Source organism: Pelophylax lessonae (genome assembly GCF_965119305.1).
Source record: "Pelophylax lessonae genome assembly, chromosome: 12".
Lineage (NCBI taxonomy): Eukaryota > Metazoa > Chordata > Amphibia > Anura > Ranidae > Pelophylax > Pelophylax lessonae.
The window spans coordinates 218,785,542-218,804,668 of NC_138779.1; positions in this window are offsets into that span (position 1 = coordinate 218,785,542).

Below are 19,127 nucleotides of genomic sequence, written 5' to 3' on the forward strand. Positions count from 1 at the left end.
AGTCTATCCAGTACAACCTGTGTAGGTGTGTGTGGCCGTAATCATCTCTCATACCCCTGAATGTTCTGATCCTTGAGATGTACGTCTAAGAGTCTTTTGAAAGCCACCATACTTCCCGCAGAAACCACCTCTTGTGGTTGTTCATAAAGACATGGTTTCACCAGTTTGGTGTGGAGGAACTCGTGTCCTGTACAGAGCCCTGACCTCAGCCCTACTGAACACCTTTGAGATGAATTGGAACACCGACTATGAGCCTGGTCTTCATCATCAGTACCTAACCTCATAAATGGACACAAAATCCCACAGACAACCTCTAAGAGTCGGTTCACACTATGGCGACACGACTCTGTACTACTTCGGGGGCGACTTCTGAAGTCCCGTGCACCGTGACTGGCCGGCGACTTGCACGGACTTCATATAATTGAAGTCGATGCAAGTCACTCCGAGGTCGCCCCTAAAGTAGTACAGGACCCTTTTTCTAAATTGGGGCAACTTGTGTCGCACCTATTAGAACGGGTCCTGTAGCGGTCAATGGACCGCGACTGTCAGGCTGACAAGTCGCGCCAGTGTGAATCGAGTCTAAATCTTACAGAAAGTTTTCTCATAAAAGTGGAGGATGTTATAGCCACAAAGTTGGGCTAGCTCCATATTAATGGTCATGGTTTTGAAGTTGGATGTCCAACAAGCTTGTATAAGTGCGATGGTCCAAATTCTTGTAAATAACTTTTTTGGAGAGTGTTCTTCCAACCATGTGGTAACAGTTGGTGAAGACCCTTTTCTGTTCCACCATGACTGTGCCCCTGTGTACAAAGCCTAAAAAGCATAAAGACATGGTTTCACCAGTTTGGTGTGGAGGAACTCAAGTGCCCTGTACAGAGCCCTGACCTCAACCCTACTGAACACCTTTGAGATGAATTGGAACACCGACTGTGAGCCTGGTCTTCATCATCAGTACCTAACCTCATAAATGGACACAAAATCCCACAGACAACCTCTAAGAGTCGGTTCACACTATGGCGACACGACTCTGTACTACTTCGGAGGCGAAGCTCCATATTAATGGTCATGGTTTTGAAGTGGGATGTCCAACAAGCTCGTATAAGTGCGATGGTCCAAAGTCTTGTAAATAACTTTTTTGGAGAGTGTTCTTCCAACCTTGTGGTAACAGTTTGGTGAAGACCTTTTTCTGTTCCACCATGACTGTGCCCCTGTGTACAAAGAGACATGGTTTGACAAGTTTGGTGTGGAGGAACTCGACTGTTTTGTATAAAGCCCTGACCTTTACACTACCGAACACCTGTGGATTAATTGGAACACCAATGGTCAGTCAGGTCTTCTCATCCGACATCAGTACCTGACCTCAAACGCCCACAGGCACCCTCCAAAATCTTGTGGAAAGTCTTCCCAGAGTAGTGGGGACTATTCAAACCACAACGGGGGCAACTCAATCAATATTATTGCCCATGGTTTTGGAAGAAATACTAAACAACCTCATCTAGGCGTGATGGTCAGGGTAACCTTTGACCATCGGGGTATATTGTCCCACTTAATTTGCTGTAACTGATACTTTGACATTTTTCCAGCCTTGGCAATGACTTGGTCATTGGAAGAGAAAAACGGCAAGTGAATTTGTCATAGTGAACACCAGATGACAGCGCAAGTGTTTGAAATCAGATTTTCAATTTATTACTGGAGTTACTTTCAGGATTCTACGGTCTTAAAAAAATACTTTCAGTAGCAAAATATGTTGCAGGTTTGGCAAATAATTTGCAACATTGTAGCAAGGAAATAATTTTCCAGGATGCAGATCCAGTACATTGCAGTGTATAGAGGCTGAAAAAAAAAATAAATGAAAAAAAGAGAGCTTGTTTAACCACCTAAATACCGGACACTTCCCCCCCCCCCCCCCCCCTGCAGCCCAGGCCTGTTTTCAGCGCTGTCGGATTTTGAATGACAATTGCGCAGCCATGCAAAACTGTACGCATATGAAATTTTTAGCATTTTCCTCACACAAACAGAGCTTTCTTTTGGTGGTATTTATTCACCACTGGGTTAATTTTTTGCTAAACCAAAAAAAAAAAAAAGACAAAATATTGAAAAAAAAAAAAAAACTTTATAGTTTGTCAGAAAATGTTCTAGAATTAGTAATTTTTCTCCTTCACTGATGTGTGCTGATGAGGCTGCACTAATAGTCTGCACTAATGAGGAGGCACGAATATGCAGCACCAATGGACACAGATAGGTGGCACAGAAACGCATCACTGATGCCTCTCTGTCGAGATCGTGGTTGCACCGTGTCCCAGGGACATGGCACACAGCTATGCATTACTGATGCCTCTCTTTGCCGAGATCGTGGTCGCACCGTGTCCCAGGGACATGGCGCGCAGATATGCATTACTCATGCCTCTCTTTGCCGAGATCGTGGTTGCACCGTGTCCCAGGGACATGGCACGCAGCTATGCATTACTGATGCCTCTCTTTGCCGAGATCGTGGTCGCACCGTGTCCCAGGGACATGGCGCGCAGGTATGCATTACTGATGCCTTTCTTTGCCGAGATCGTGGTTGCACCGTGTCCCAGGGATAAGCCGCGCAATAGCGGCTAAACTGGGCGCCATCATAGGCCGTCGTCCCAGAACAAGAGCCGCCCGCGCTGCTGTCATTGGTCTATACAGCGGTGGGAGGCAGTTAATGCGGACTTAAGAGGTTAGAAATATCTGAGACCCCTAGCAAAACTGTGCACCACCTACATGTAGGGCCCTAGAAAGACCCCCCCCCCCCCAGACTGTGTGCTGACTCTACCTGTAATAACACAATCTTTTGAAGTTTCCTCATGATCAGTGAGCTCTTCTCTCTGCTCAATGGTGGCAGTGGACGGGCCAGGCTCCATCCTGAAAAACGATAAGTCCCTCTGGGGTTCAGCAACCAAACTCTGCAATAAAACATCAGAATCGCAGGAAGAATTTAAAAGGTTAAAGTGAGTTTTCCTGCAAACAGATCAACTTATAGAAAGATTCCACCAATTGGTAAAGTTTCTGCCACCATCACTTCTACTAGTGGCTTTCAACAAGTTTTATGTAGTACAGAAATCTGTTTAAACTGTTCTCGGATGTTACAATCTGAGTGAGCAATTCCCTTTTATATCTTCCAATTACTATGCAGTGCAATGGCTTGATTGGATACTTTAGGAAGGTTCTCAAACCAGCAATCATCAACTGAACGATGCAACACATACGGTATCATTGTGCACCCGGTGATCACCTGAAATTACAGTCAGTCGTAAATCTAAACAATCAAAAATTATAATAATTAATCTGTACTGAGCAGCCAACAAAATCCAACCGCAGCCAATCAACTCTGAACAGTCGGTCTTAGGGCTCTTTCACACGGGCGCTCCGTATGTCCGTATTTCATCCCATTTTTTGCGGATGAAAAAACGGACATAATGCATGTCAATGGGATTGATTTTCGTCCTTTCAGTTCTGTTCCGTTTTTTGGAACGGAACCCTATTTTTCTTCCGTTTAAAAAACGGAAAGGACGCAAAATCTGACATCAGCGGTGTCATCCGCAATCCCCATAGACATGCATTATGTCCATATATCATCTGCAAATGGATGGGATGATAAACGGACATACACAAGTGTCATCCGTGTCCCTGAAAAAAAAAAAATCAGAGCGGCCGTGTGAAAGAGCCCTTAGGCCCCTTTCACACTATCCGTCCGTCGGATGGACTCCTTTTTCTCAACGGGGGGGATCGAGCCGCCGATCCCCCGATGAGCAGGAGGATGACAGCTGTGTCTCCGCGCTGTGTGTGGACACAGCTGTCAGGTCCCCATGCATCTCTATAGGGGAAATTGGATGGGAACGGACCGTCGGTCCGTTCTCATCCGATCCCATCCGCTGGATGGATGGAAAATAGGGTTTCCCTCCATCCAGATTTGACGGATCGGATGTCAGCAGACATGTCTCCGCTGACATCAGATCCCCCATAGAGATGCATGGGGGACCGTTCAGATCCGCCAAAAAAAGAACAGGCGGATCTGAATGGTCCGCCTGTGTGAAAGGGGCCTTAGGGTTTCAATTTTAATTTGATCAGTTCAGTTGCAAATAGGGTTGCCACCTCATCCCTTTAAAACCGAACACATTAATTACGCAGGTTCTTAGGCTAATTTAATGCAGGTAAGGCACTGAGTTTAATTACCACCCTAATCAGCCACAGAACCTGTATAAATAATATGTGTTCGGTTTTAAAGGGATGAGGTGGCAACCCTAGTCGCAAACCAATAATAGTATTGATAAGGTGTAGTCACCATAAAGGAGATTGCGATTAGATTATAACATGTATATTGAGCTTTACACCCGTGTGTGCAAAAGGTGACCCTACACTATACCACGGAGAGGGCTGCTGTTAGAAATCGCGGGGCCCCGTACAGACTACCTGGCAGGGCCCCCTCAAGAAAATATTAAAGATATATTTAGCTAAAATTACAACAAAATCACTATTAGCAGACACAAATAAAACATAACTCGCATAATTCCTGCTAAATCTAAAAAAGAAAAACGATGTTAAATAAAAAAGAAGATGAGATGAGAAAAATATACAGGCTGGGCAGTTGGAGCTCAGAGATCAGAGAGACAGAGAGAGAGAAACAAAGTTACAAATAAACTCCTGAGCAGAGATAAGTGCTGGGAGGGGGGGGGGTCCCACACAAGGGAGGGGGATTAGTGAGGGACGACTGTCTTTCTCAACAGATAAAAGCTGATAGCAGGAAGAGGGACAGATCAGATTCAGGTGCTGGAGGAAGATTTCTGTATTTGTTTTCCATCACTAATCCCTCTCTCTGTGTGGGCCCCCCTGTGTGCTCGGGCCCCCTACAAGAGGGCTGGTGGTCCCCACCTGTCAGCGGCCCTGACCAGGGATCTCCAAACTACGGCCCTCCAGCTGTTGCAGAACTACACGTCCCATGAGGCATTGTAAAACTCAAACAATCACAGACATGACTAGGCATGATGGGAATTGTAGTTCCTGAACAACTGGAGGGCCATAGATTGGAGACCTCTGCACTATACCAACTGTAAAGGAAATTTGTACATCCTGTATAATATTGTATTATATTTTGTATGTATTGCACACTGCACTCCCTGTGCACACGGCACTAATAAGGTTTTCATTATATGTTTGCATTCTTTTGAGTCCTGATTAGAATTCAGCCTGCACATGTTACGCCCCTTGTTACCATAAAAGTACAATTGTAATAACGTGATCCCTACATAATCCTGTGTATAAAAGCCTTTAATTGCATCAAATAAATACAGAACAGTTATTTTGGAAAGATGCGGAGTGTATCTTTTTGTGTGTCTGTTCCCTACTGCAGTAGATATTAAATTTGGAACCACTAATCAGTATGAAGATAGGAGTTGCCTATCTATAAAATGTCCAGAACACCAACCTTTCTCAACCTTTTTACTCCAGAGAAACCCTTGAAATACATTTCAGATCTTATCCACTTACCGACCGCTCAATGAGCTGCTACTGCGGCAAAGTGGCTCGTTATCGTCTGGCGACGTAGACCTACGTTACCAGACCCTCCCCTCTCTCGGCGGCGTGCACGCGCCGCCAGAGGCTCGCTCCCGCTGTATTCAGATACAGCGTGAGTCAGGCCAGGGGAGGAGAGGCGGTGATCACCGCCGCTCTTCCCCGATCGTCGGGGATCGAGTGAGGAAATCCGCCCGCTTGTGTAAACAAAGCAGGCGGATCTCCTATGTGACAGATTACAGGATTCAGCATAGCTGAACCTGCGATCTGTGTCTCTGTCACACAATCCCCTCCCCCCACACACGTCAGCAAGCATGAGGCATACATTTAACCCCTTGATCACCAATAAAGTTAACCCCTTCCCTGCCAGTGTCATTACAGTAAGAGTGCATATTTATAGCGCTGATTACTGTAGTAATGTCACTGGTACCCCCAAAAGTGTCAAAAATGTCAGTTAGGGGTCCGATCTGTCCGCCACAATGTCGTAGTCCCAAAAAAAAAAAAAAAAAAAAAAAAAAATCGCAGGTACAAGTTACTAGGAAAAAAACAAACAAACAATAAAAATGACATAAATCTTTCCCGTAGTTAGTAAACGCGATAATTTTTGCGCAAACCAATCAAAATACTCTTATTGGGATTTTTTTTACCAAAAATATGTAGCAGAAAACAAATTGGCCTAAAATGTTAAAAATTTTTGATTCATAAAATTTTTTTGGGGAATGTTATATATCAGAATGTAAAAAATATATTTTTTTTTTTCAAAATTGTTGCTCTTTTGTTCAAAAATTAAAAAAATTGCACAGGTGATCAAATACCACCAAAAGAAATCTCTATTTGTGGGGAAAAAAAAAAAAAGGACATCAACTTACTTTGGGTACAGTGTCGCACAACCGCGCAATTGTCCATTAAAGTAACGCAGTGCAGAATCGCGAAATATAGCCTGGTCAGGAATGGGGTAAAATGTTCCGGTCTTAAAGCGGTTAAAAATACGCTCATTGTGAATTTTTTTGTCAAAGACATGTAGCTAAATACATTTTGGCCTAAATATATGACAAAAATTTTATATATTGGATATTTTTTAACTGTCAAAGTAGAAAATGTCAATTTGTTCGCAAAATTTTCGCTCTTTTTTTTATTATTAATCGCAAAAAATGAAAAGTGCAGAGGTGATCAAATACCACCAAAAGGAAGCTCTGTTTGTGGGGGAAAAAGGACGTAAATTTAGTTTGGGTGCGGCGTTGCACGACCGCGCAATTGTCAGTTACAGTCGCGCAGTGCCGAATCGCAAAATATGGCCTGGTTAGGAATGGGGTAAAACCTTTCAGTCTTAAAGTGGTTAAAAATACGCTCATTGAGAATTTTTTTTGTCAAAGACATGTAGCTAAATACATTTTGGCCTAAATATATGACAAAAATTTAATATATTGGATATTTTTTAACTGTCAAAATAGAAAATGTCAATTTTTTCGCAAAATTTTCGCTCTTTTTTTATTAATATCGCAAAAAATGAAAAGCGCAAAGGTGATCAAATACCACCAAATGAAAGCTCTGTTTGTGGGAAAAAAAAGGACGTAAATTTTGTTTGGGTACGGCGTTGCATGACCACGCAATTGTCAGTTAAAGTCGCGCAGTGCCAAGTTGCAAAAAGTGGCCTGGACGTAAAGCAGGAAAATCCTCCGGTGGTAAAGTGGTTAATTTGGAACCACTAATCAGTATGAAGATAGGAGTTGCCTATCTATAAAATGTCCAGAACACCAACCTTTCTCAACCTTTTTACTCCAGAGAAAACCTTGAAATACATTTTAGATCTTAAGGAACCGATAATATTACTCCATCGGGGGTCATTGGTAAAATGCCCCTTACATTGGTGGCCAATGGGAAGAATGCTCCTTACATTGGTGGCCAATGGGAAGAATGCTCCTTACATTGGTGGCCAATGGGAAGAATGCCCCTTACATTGGTGGCCAATGGGAAGAATGCCCCTTACATTGGTGGCCAATGGGAAGAATGCTCCTTACATTGGTGGCCAATGGGAAGAATGCTCCTTACATTGGTGGCCAATGGGAAGAATGCTCCTTACATTGGTGGCCAATGGGAAGAATGCTCCTTACATTGGTGGCCAATGGGAAGAATGCGCCTTACATTGGTGGCCAATGGGAAGAATGCTCCTTACATTGGTGGCCAATGGGAAGAGTGCTCCTTACATTGGTGGCCAATGGGAAGAATGCTCCTTACATTGGTGGCCAATGGGAAGAATGCTCCTTATTAGTTTACAATGGCCAACAGACACCCAAAAAGATCAATGGATGTCATGCCATTGGCTCTGTCAAGTGGTGTTGGGCCTGGAATTAAGCAGGCACCATCAAATGGGAGTTTAAATAGCAACAACTCAAGGAACCCCCAACACCCTCTGGAGGAACCCTGGTTGAGTAGGGCTGCACAGGGCAGCCATCAGAAACTCTGGGGCCCCTTACAAAGCTTTAGGCCTGGGCCCCCCCCAGGCTTAAACACAAACATTCTCCAGGGCCTCACATCTCTGCCATCTCCTGACCCTGCTGGGTGGCTGGGCCCTTCAGGATGCCCGGGCCCCTTACATGTGTATGGGATGCCCCCCTCTGATGGCAGCACTATACAATATGACACAAAATCCCATAGACCGGCATGCCTGGATGCAAGCCTAATGAACTGTGTAGGGTCCTCCTCATATTACTTTGTTCATCTAAAGGAGATTGTACAATCAGATTTTATAGTGTGTAGCCAGTTTAACATCTCCAAGCTGAAAGTGCTTTATCCACCCGTGTTACAGTTCATTACACAGAGAGACCCAGAGCCTTACCTGACCAGGCACTCACAGATCCGCCATCTTGCTACACCCAGAAATAACGAGGAGGACTTTCAGTCTGGGGCTTCACTGGGGATTAAATTGTTTTGCTGCTGAGAGGTTTAACTGCTTGTTTCCCATCATCATATGAGCAGCACATTTATTTTATTGCATTGCATATGTGACTACTGTGGGTAGTTAAAGTAGAACTATAAGCAAAACTTTTTTTACATTTTCGATAAAGTAATGGAGGGTTATAACCCCTGTCAATTTTTTTTTTTTTGCCATCTGTGTCCCATTGGGGAGATTTTCCTTTACTTCCTGTCCCTTAGCTAAACAGGAAGTGAGAGGAAATCCCTGGAAATTAAGGGAATTCCCCAGGGCACCAGAACTAGTGGCCCCATTGGAAGATTTCCCCTCTATTACTTTTCTGGGGACAACCCTAAATTTTAGATTTTCTTCTACTTTCACTTTCAATGATAATGGTAAACAGGAGAAATAGAGAGGGCGAATCTTCTTAACCACTTGACTGCTACAGCGTGTTTGTCTAGTTCTGGGACGCCATCATATGACGGCGTCCCGTGATCGCGCCCGCTGCTGGGCGTGGGCAACGCGCTCTGTAATCACAGTGACGTCCAGGCCTTGTTGATCAGAGATTACGGTAAAGGACCAATGAGGGGCTCTTTATCCCGTGATCAGCTGTGTCCAATCACAGCTAATCAGGGCGGTAAACAGATGCCAGTTATTCGGCACTCTTTTCCTCATGCTAACAGCATGAGGATTAGAGAAGAGAGCCGATAACCGGCATCTCTAAAAGAGACATCTGCACTGATTATCAGTGCAGTCCCAACAGTGCCCACCAGTGCTGCCAATCAGTGCCGCCTACCAGTGCCCATCAGTGCCACCTATTAGTTCATCAGTGCTGCCCATCAGTGTAGCCTATCAGTGCACATCAGTGCCACCTATAAGTGCCGTCTCATCAGTGCCCATCAGTGTAGCCTATCAGTGCTCATCAGTGCCCATCAGTGCAGCCTCATCAGTGCACATCAGTGCCACCTATTAGTTCATCAGTGCTGCCCATCAGTGCTTTCTATCAGTGCTCATCAGTGCCACCTATCAGTGCAGCCTCATCAGTGCCCACAAGTGCCATCTTATCAGTGCCCATCAGTGTAGCCTATCAGTGCTCATCAGTGCCCATCAGTCCAGCCTCATCAGTGCACATCAGTGCCACCTATTAGTTCATCAGTGCTGCCCATCAGTGCTTCCTATCTGTGCTCATCAGTGCCACCTATCAGTGCCGTCTCATCACTGCTTACAAGTGCCATCTCATCAGTGAACATCAGTGTACCCCATCAGTGCAGCCTCATCAGTGCACATCAGTGCCACCTATTAGTTCATCAGTGCTTCCTATCAGTGCTCATCAGTGCCACCTATCAGTGCAGCCCCGTCAGTGCCCACAAGTGCCGTCTCATCAGTGCCCATCAGTGTAGCCTATCAGTGCTCATCAGTGCCCATCAGTGCAGCCTCATCAGTGCCACCTATTAGTTCATCAGTGCTGCCCATCAGTGCTTCCTATCTGTGCTCATCAGTGCCACCTATCAGTGCTGTCTCATCAGTGCCCACAAGTGCCGTCTCATCAGTGTAGCCCATCAGTGTAGCCTATCAGTGCTCATCAGTGCCCATCAGTGCAGCCTCATCAGTGCACATCAGTGAAGGAGAAAAATTACCCTTTGCAATATTTATAACAAACTATGGAAAAGTTTTCGTTTTTTTTTTCAACATTTTTGTTTTTTTCCATTTATTTAGCAAAAAATAAAACCCCCAGCAGTGATTAAATACCACCAAAAGAAATCTCTATTTGTGTGAAAAAAATAGATACAAATGTCATATGGGGACAGTGTTGCATGACTGCACACTTGTCATTCAAAGTATGACAGCGCTGGAAGCTGAAAATTGGCCCTGGCAGGAAGGGGGTGAAAGTTCCCAGTAGGTGTGGTTAACGGGGGGCCCAGAAAACAATAAAAATCAGTGCCACCTATTAGTTCATCAGTGCTGCCCATCAGTGCTTCCTATCTGTGCTCATCAGTGCCACCTATCAGTGCCGTCTCATCAGTGTAGCCCATCAGTGCAGCCTCATCAGTGCCACCTATTAGTTCATCAGTGCTGCCCATCAGTGCTCATCAGTGCCACCTATCAGTACAGCCTCATCAGTGCTCACAAGTGCCGTCTCATCAGTGCCCATCAGTGTAGCCTATCAGTGCTCATCAGTGCCCATCAGTGCAGCCTCATCAGTGCCACCTATTAGTTCATCAGTGCTGCCCATCAGTGCTTCCTATCTGTGCTCATCAGTGCCACCTATCAGTGCCGTCTCATCAGTGCCCACAAGTGCCGTCTCATCAGTGTAGCCCATCAGTGCAGCCTCATCAGTGCCACCTATTAGTTCATCAGTGCTGCCCATCAGTGCTCATCAGTGCCACCTATCAGTACAGCCTCATCAGTGCTCACAAGTGCCGTCTCATCAGTGCCCATCAGTGTAGCCTATCAGTGCTCATCAGTGCCCATCAGTGCAGCCTCATCAGTGCCACCTATTAGTTCATCAGTGCTGCCCATCAGTGCTTCCTATCTGTGCTCATCAGTGCCACCTATCAGTGCCGTCTCATCAGTGCCCACAAGTGCCGTCTCATCAGTGTAGCCCATCAGTGCAGCCTCATCAGTGCCACCTATTAGTTCATCAGTGCTGCCCATCAGTGCTCATCAGTGCCACCTATCAGTACAGCCTCATCAGTGCTCACAAGTGCCGTCTCATCAGTGCCCATCAGTGTAGCCTATCAGTGCTCATCAGTGCCCATCAGTGCAGCCTCATCAGTGCCACCTATTAGTTCATCAGTGCTGCCCATCAGTGCTTCCTATCTGTGCTCATCAGTGCCACCTATCAGTGCCGTCTCATCAGTGCCCACAAGTGCCGTCTCATCAGTGTAGCCCATCAGTGCAGCCTCATCAGTGCCACCTATTAGTTCATCAGTGCTGCCCATCAGTGCTCATCAGTGCCACCTATCAGTGCAGCCTCATCAGTGCCCACAAGTGCCGTCTCATCAGTGCCCATCAGTGTAGCCTATCAGTGCTCATCAGTGCCCATCAGTGCAGCCTCATCAGTGCCACCTATTAGTTCATCAGTGCTGCCCATCAGTGCTTCCTATCTGTGCTCATCAGTGCCACCTATCAGTGCCGTCTCATCAGTGCCCACAAGTGCCGTCTCATCAGTGCCCATCAGTGTAGCCTATCAGTGCTCATCAGTGCCCATCAGTGTAGCCTATCAGTGCTCATCAGTGCCCATCAGTGTAGCCTATCAGTGCTCATCAGTGCCCATCAGTGCAGCCTCATCAGTGCACATCAGTGAAGGAGAAAAATTACCCTTTGCAATATTTATAACAAACTATGGAAAAGTTTTCATTTTTTTTTTTAACATTTTTGTTTTTTTCCATTTATTTAGCAAAAAATAAAAACCCCCAGCAGTGATTAAATACCACCAAAAGAAATCTCTATTTGTGTGAAAAAAATAGATACAAATGTCATATGGGGACAGTGTTGCATGACTGCGCACTTGTCATTCAAAGTATGACAGTGCTGAAAGCTGAAAATTGGCCCTGGCAGGAAAGGGGTGAAAGTGCCCAGCAGGTGTGGTTAACGGGGGGCCCAGAAAACAATAAAAATCCGACAGGGGGTCTAATCCATCTCCACTCTATTAAAAAAAAATTGCCTTTAGTTATACTTCAAAACACTGCACAAGGCGATCCAGAGAAGCCTTCGGGCCCTTTGTACACGGTACTGATATATGAACACCGGACCTTCCTGAAAGAAAGTTCCTGTGGGAATAACACAACAAGTACAATCAGTGAAGAGCAAACATTTATATGAAAGAAAAAATTCTTCTAGCTATAAAATATTTTGTTTGAGAAGGAGGTGTGACTTACACATGTTAAATATTGACCAGCAACACTGGTTTTTGTATATATATACACTGCTCAATAAATGAAAGGAACACTTTGAAAACACATCAGATCTCAAGGGGGAAAAATCTCATGCTGGATATCTATACTGGTATGGACTGGGTAATGTGTTAGGATCTATACTGGTATGGACTGGGTAATGTGTTAGGATCTATACTGATACGGACTAGGCATGGTGTTAGGATTTATACTGGTATGGACTGGGTAATGCGTTAGGGATTATACTGGTATGGACTGAGTAATGCGTTAGGACCTATACTGGTATGGACTGGGTAATGTGTTAGGATCTATACTGGTATGGACTGAGTAATGCGTTAGGACCTATACTGGTATGGACTGGGTAATGCGTTAGGACCTATACTGGTATGGACTGGGTAATGTGCTAGGATCTATACTGGTATGGACTGGGTAATGTGTTAGGATCTATACTGGTATGCACTGGGTAATGTGTTAGGATCTATACTGGTATGGACTGGGTAATGCGTTAGGGATTATACTGGTATGGACTGGGTAATGCATTAGGACCTATACTGGTATGGACTGGGTAATGTGTTAGGATCTATACTGGTATGGACTGGGTAATGCGTTAAGATCTATACTGGTATGGACTGGGTAATGCGTTAGGATCTATACTGGTATGGACTGGGTAATGTGTTAGGATCTATACTGGTATGGACTGGGTAATGTGTTAGGATCTATACTGGTATGGACTGGGTAATGTGTTAGGATCTATACTGGTATGGTCTGGGTAATGTGTTAGGATCTATACTGGCATGGACTGGGTAATATGTTAGGATCTATACTGCTATGGACTGGGTAATGTTTTAGGATCTATACTGGTATGGACTGGGTAATGTGTTAGCATCTATATTGGTATGGACTGGGTAATGTGTTAGGATCTATACTGGTATGGACTGGGTAATGTGTTAGGATCTATACTGGCATGGACTGGGTAATATGTTAGGATCTATACTGCTATGGACTGGGTAATGTGTTAGGATCTATACTGATATGGACTGGGTAATGTTTTAGGATCTATACTGGCATGGACTGGGTAATGTCTTAGGATCTATACTGGTATGGACTGGGTAATGTGTTAGGATCTATACTGATATGGACTGGGTAATGTTTTAGGATCTATACTGGTATGGACTGGGTAATGTGTTAGCATCTATATTGGTATGGACTGGGTAATGTGTTAGGATCTATACTGATAGGGACTCGGTATGGTGTTAGGATCTATACTGGTATGGACTGGGTAATGTGTTAGGATCTATACTGGTATGGACTGGGTAATGTGCTATGATCTATACTGGTATGGTCTGGGTAATGTGTTAGGATCTATACTGGTATGGACTGGGTAATGTGTTAGGATCTATACTGGTATGGACTGGGTAATGTGTTAGGATCTATACTGGTATGGACTGGGTAATGTGTTAGGATCTATACTGGTATGGACTGGGTAATGTGTTAGGATCCATACTGGTATGGGCTGGGCATGTTTTAGGATCTATACTAATATGGACTGGATAATGTGTTAGAGTTTATACTGGTATGGATTGGGTAATGCGTTACGACCTATACTGGTATGGACTGGGTAATGTGTTAGGATCTATACTGGTATGGACTGGGTAATGCGTTAGGATCTATACTGGTATGGACTGGGTAATGTGTTAGTAAGGAAAGGATGTGCAAAACTGATAGAGACATACTCCAAGCGACTTACAGCTGTAATCGCAGCAAAAGGTGGCCCTACAAAGTATTAACTTAAGGGGGCTGAATAATTTTGCACGCCCAATTTTTCAGTTTTTTATTTGATAAAAAAGTTTGAAATATCCAATAAATTTCGTTCCACTTCATGATTGTGTCCCACTTGTTGATTCTTCACAAAAAATTACAGTTTTATAACTTTATGTTTGAAGCCTGAAATGTGGCAAAAGGTTGCAAAGTTCAAGGGGGCCGAATACTTTCGCAAGGCACTGTATATTGTTTGACTGATCCAAACACGGAGCTAGTTTACTGATACTTATAAACTTGCGTGTACAGACCCATTGAAAGCCATTGGTTGCATTCGGTTACAGTAAGTTAAAAAAAACAACACATAAATGCAGAAATGGGCCATTTTTGGCGCCCTTGTACAAGAACCCTTAGGCATATAGTATCAATTATGGATGACTTGGTGTCTGAGCCCCCCTGAGCTATCCTAACCGACAGACTGTCATTGGAGGTGGCAAGTTTCCCAGCCTGACAGCTGCATGTATGCAAGGGGCATGTATGCCTGCAGCTGCAGGGTGGGGAATTCCTCTGCTGCCCCATTGGGTCTTGGCTTTGACAGTTTCCTGGCATAGCTCAGGCGGGTTCAGACTTGTGTCCAAACACATCTATGCTTATCACTGGTGCCAACATGGGGCAGACAGACAGCTGGAAGAGAGCTACAAGTGTGGGCACTGACCTGCACTATGCAATATGATGCAGAGACTTAATGAGGGTGAAAAATGAAATATGAACAAAGCATATCCCTCTATAGCAGGGGTCTCCAAACTTTATAAGCAAAGGGCTGGAATATTGTCCTTCAGACTTTAGGAGGGCCAGACTGGGGCCATCATAACATTTTTTTTTTTTTTCAAAAATTTCTGAGCTTTTTTTTTACAGAATTCTGACTTTGAAAGTCAGAATTCTGAGATTACAAGTTTGGACCATGCCAAAATTTTACTAAACACAATTCTGAGCTTAAAAGTCAGAATTCTGAGTTTAAACGTCAGAATTCTGGGATTAAAAGTCAGAATTCAGAGTTTAAAAAGTCAGAATTCTGAGATTAAAAAGTCAGAATTCTGAGTTTAAAAGTTTATTGGGGGCATTGCTGTGGCACTCTGCATTTATTGGAGGCAATGCTGTGGCACTCTGCATTTATTGGGGGCAATGCTGGGGCACTCTGCATTTATTGGGGGCATTGCTGTGGCACTCTGCATTTATTGGGGGCAATGCTGTGGCACTCTGCATTTATTGGGGGCATTGCTGTGGCACTCTGCATTTATTGGGGGCAATGCTGTGGCACTCTGCATTTATTGGGGGCATTGCTGTGGCACTCTGCATTTATTGGGGGCATTGCTGTGGCACTCTGCATTTATTGGGGGCAATGCTGTGGCACTCTGCATTCATTGGGGGCAATGCTGTGGCACTCTGCACTTATTTGGGGCAATGCTGTGGCACTCTGCATTCATTGGGGGCAATACTGTGGCACTCTGCATTTATTGGGGGCAATGCTGTGGCACTCTGCATTTATTGGGGGCATTGCTGTGGCACTCTGCATTTATTGGGGGCAATGCTGTGGCACTCTGCATTTATTGGGGGCATTGCTGTGGCACTCTGCATTTATTGGGGGCATTGCTGTGGCACTCTGCATTTATTGGGGGCAATGCTGTGGCACTCTGCATTCATTGGGGGCAATGCTGTGGCACTCTGCACTTATTTGGGGCAATGCTGTGGCACTCTGCATTCATTGGGGGCAATACTGTGGCACTCTGCATTTATTGGGGGCAATGCTGTGGCACTCTGCATTTATTGGGGGCAATGCTGTGGCACTCTGCATTTATTGGGGACAATGCTATGGCACTCTGCATTCATTGGGGGCAATGCTGTGGCACTCTGCACTTATTTGGGGCAATGCTGTGGCACTCTGCATTCATTGGGGGCAATACTGTGGCACTCTGCATTTATTGGGGGCAATGCTGTGGCACTCTGCATTTATTGGGGGCAATGCTGTGGCACTCTGCATTTATTGGGGACAATGCTATGGCACTCTGCATTCATTGGGGGCAATGCTGTGGCACTCTGCACTTATTTGGGGCAATGCTGTGGCACTCTGCATTCATTGGGGGCAATACTGTGGCACTCTGCATTTATTGGGGGCAATACTGTGGCACTCTGCATTTATTGGGGGCAATACTGTGGCACTCTGCATTTATTGTTATGTTGTCATGTTATTTTTTTTTTGGGGGGGGGGGGGCCCGGGAGGGAGTCTTGCCTGGGGAGCAATTTAATGTAGAACCACCACTGGTTTGTCGTTAGAAGTATTCTCTTAGAAAAAGACAGTCCCTGGGTAACACCAGCCAAGAACACATGAGCCGTGTGTGTGCATAGTACCCGATGCTTGTGAAAGAAGTTTATGAAAATTGATTGGTTGTGATATGTTTGTACAGATTTGTGCAACTACATTGCATTAAAAATACCAAAGTCTTGGTTAATGAATTGGGGGGGGGGGGGGGTTACCAGCATACTGCCCAAACCTCACAGTGTATACAGCCTAATGCTGTATACACTGTGAGGTTTGGGCAGTATGCTGGTAACCCCCCCCCCCCCAATTCATTAACCAAGACTTTGGTATTTTTAATGCAATGCAGTTGCACAAATCTGTACAAACATATCACAACCAACCAGAAATTTTCTGCAGAGGAAGAGATTTGCAAATTGATAAATTCACCTCTTAGGTCGTCATCTGTGATGTGCTGAGTTATACTTCTCTGGAGTGTCAATGTTCAGGAGGGCGTTTGTTCTGCCCAGTAACTGCCAAGACTTCAATTACCAGGGGTGGACAATGGACATACATATATTTTATTTATATTTGTATGTGTATGTGTGTTTGATGTGTGTGCCATCTGTTGTGTGCCATCCGCTTTGTGCCATCCTCTGTGTGCCATGTACATCCTCTATGTGCCATCCTCTGTGTGCCATGTACATCATCTGTGTGTCACCCTCTGTTTGCCATCCTTTTCCTGCCATATACATCCTCTGTGTGTGTGCCATCCTCTTTGTGCCATGTACATCCTCTGTGTGCCATCCTCTGTGTGCCATGTACATCCTCTGTGTGCCATCCTCTGTGTGCCATGTACATCCTCTGTGTGCCATCCTCTGTGTGCCATGTACATCCTCTGTGTGCCATCCTATACTTGCCATGTACATCCTTTGTGTGCCATCCTATACTTGCCATGTACATCCTCTGTCTATGCCATCACATACCTGCCATGTACATCCTCTGTGTGCTATCCTATATCTGTCCTGTACATCCTCTGTGTGCCATCCTCATGTGTTCCATCCTATACCTCCCATGTACATTCTGTGCCATGTGCCCTCCTGTACATGTCCTGTAAGTCATCTCACTGTGCCATCCTATATCTACTATGTACAGTGGGGATCGAAAGTTTGGGCACCCCGGGTAAAAATTTGTATTAATGTGCATAAAGAAGCCAAGGAAAGATGGAAAAATCTCCAAAAGGCTTCAAATTACAGATTAGACATTATTATAATATGTCAACAAAAGTTAGATTTTATTTCCATCATTGACACCTTCAAAATTACAGAAAACAAAAAAATGGCGTCTGCAAAAGTTTGGGCACCCTGCAGAATTTATAGCATGCACTGCCCCCTTTGCAAGGCTGAGACCTGCCAGTGTCATGGATTGTTCTCAATCATCGTCTGGGAAGACCAGGTGATGTCAATCTCAAAGGTTTTAAATGCCCAGACTCATCTGACCTTGCCCCAACAATCAGCACAATGGGATCTTCTAAGCAGTTGTCTAGAAAACTGAAACTGAAAATAGTTGACACTCACAAAGCTCAAAAAGGCTATAAGAAGATAACAAAGTGTTTTCAGATGTCAATATCCTCTGTTCGGAATGTAATTAGGAAATGGCAGTCATCAGGAACAGTGGAAGTTAAAGCAAGATCAGGAAGACCAAGAAAATATCAGACAGAACAGCTCGCAGGATTGTGAGAAAAACAATTCATAACCCACGTTTGACTGCACGATCCCTCCAGAAAGATCTGGGAGACACTGGAGTTGTGGTACACTATTCCACTATAAAGAGATACTTGTACAAATATGGTCTTCATGGAAGAGTCATCAGAAGAAAACCTCTTCTACGTCCTCACCACAAAAATCACCGTTTGAACTTTGCAAATGAACATATAGACAAGCCTGATGGATTTTGGAAACAAGTTCTGTGGACCAATGAGGTTAAAATTTAACTTTTTGGCCAGAATGAGCAAAGGTACGTTTGGAGAAGAAGGGGCACAGAATTTAATGAAAAGAACCTCTGTCCAACTGTTAAGCATGGGGGTGGATCAATCATGCTTTGGGGTTGTATTGCAGCCAGTGGCACAGGGAACATCTCACGAGTAGAAGGAAAAATGGATTCAATAAAATTTCAGCAAATTTTGGATGGTAACTTGATGCCATCTGTGAAAAAGCTGAAGTTAAAGAGAGGATGGCTTCTACAAATGGATAATGATCCTAAACACACCTCGAAATCCAAGGAGGATTACATCAAGAGGCGTAAACTGAAGGTTTTGCCTTGGCCTTCACAATCTCCTGACCTCAACATAATTGAAAATCTATGGATAGACCTTAAAAGAGCAGTGCGTGACAGACAGCCCAGAAATCTCAAAGAACTGGAAGACTTTTGTAAGGAAGAATGGGCAAAGATACCTCAAACAAGAATTGAAAGACTGGCTGGTTACAAAAAGTGTTTACAAGCTGTGATACTTGCCAAAGGGGGCAGTACAAGATATTACCTCTGCAGGGTGCCCAAACTTTTGCAGAAGCCATTTTTTTGTTTTCTGTTATTTTGAAAGTGTAAATGATGGAAATAAAATCTAACTTTTGTTGACTCGTGGGTAATTGTGACCCCTCCAGCACCTTCTCCAGGCGGCCATTACCCAGCAGCACCCACCCCACCGAGATCCAGTCTCTGTGAAAGAGTCTTTCTC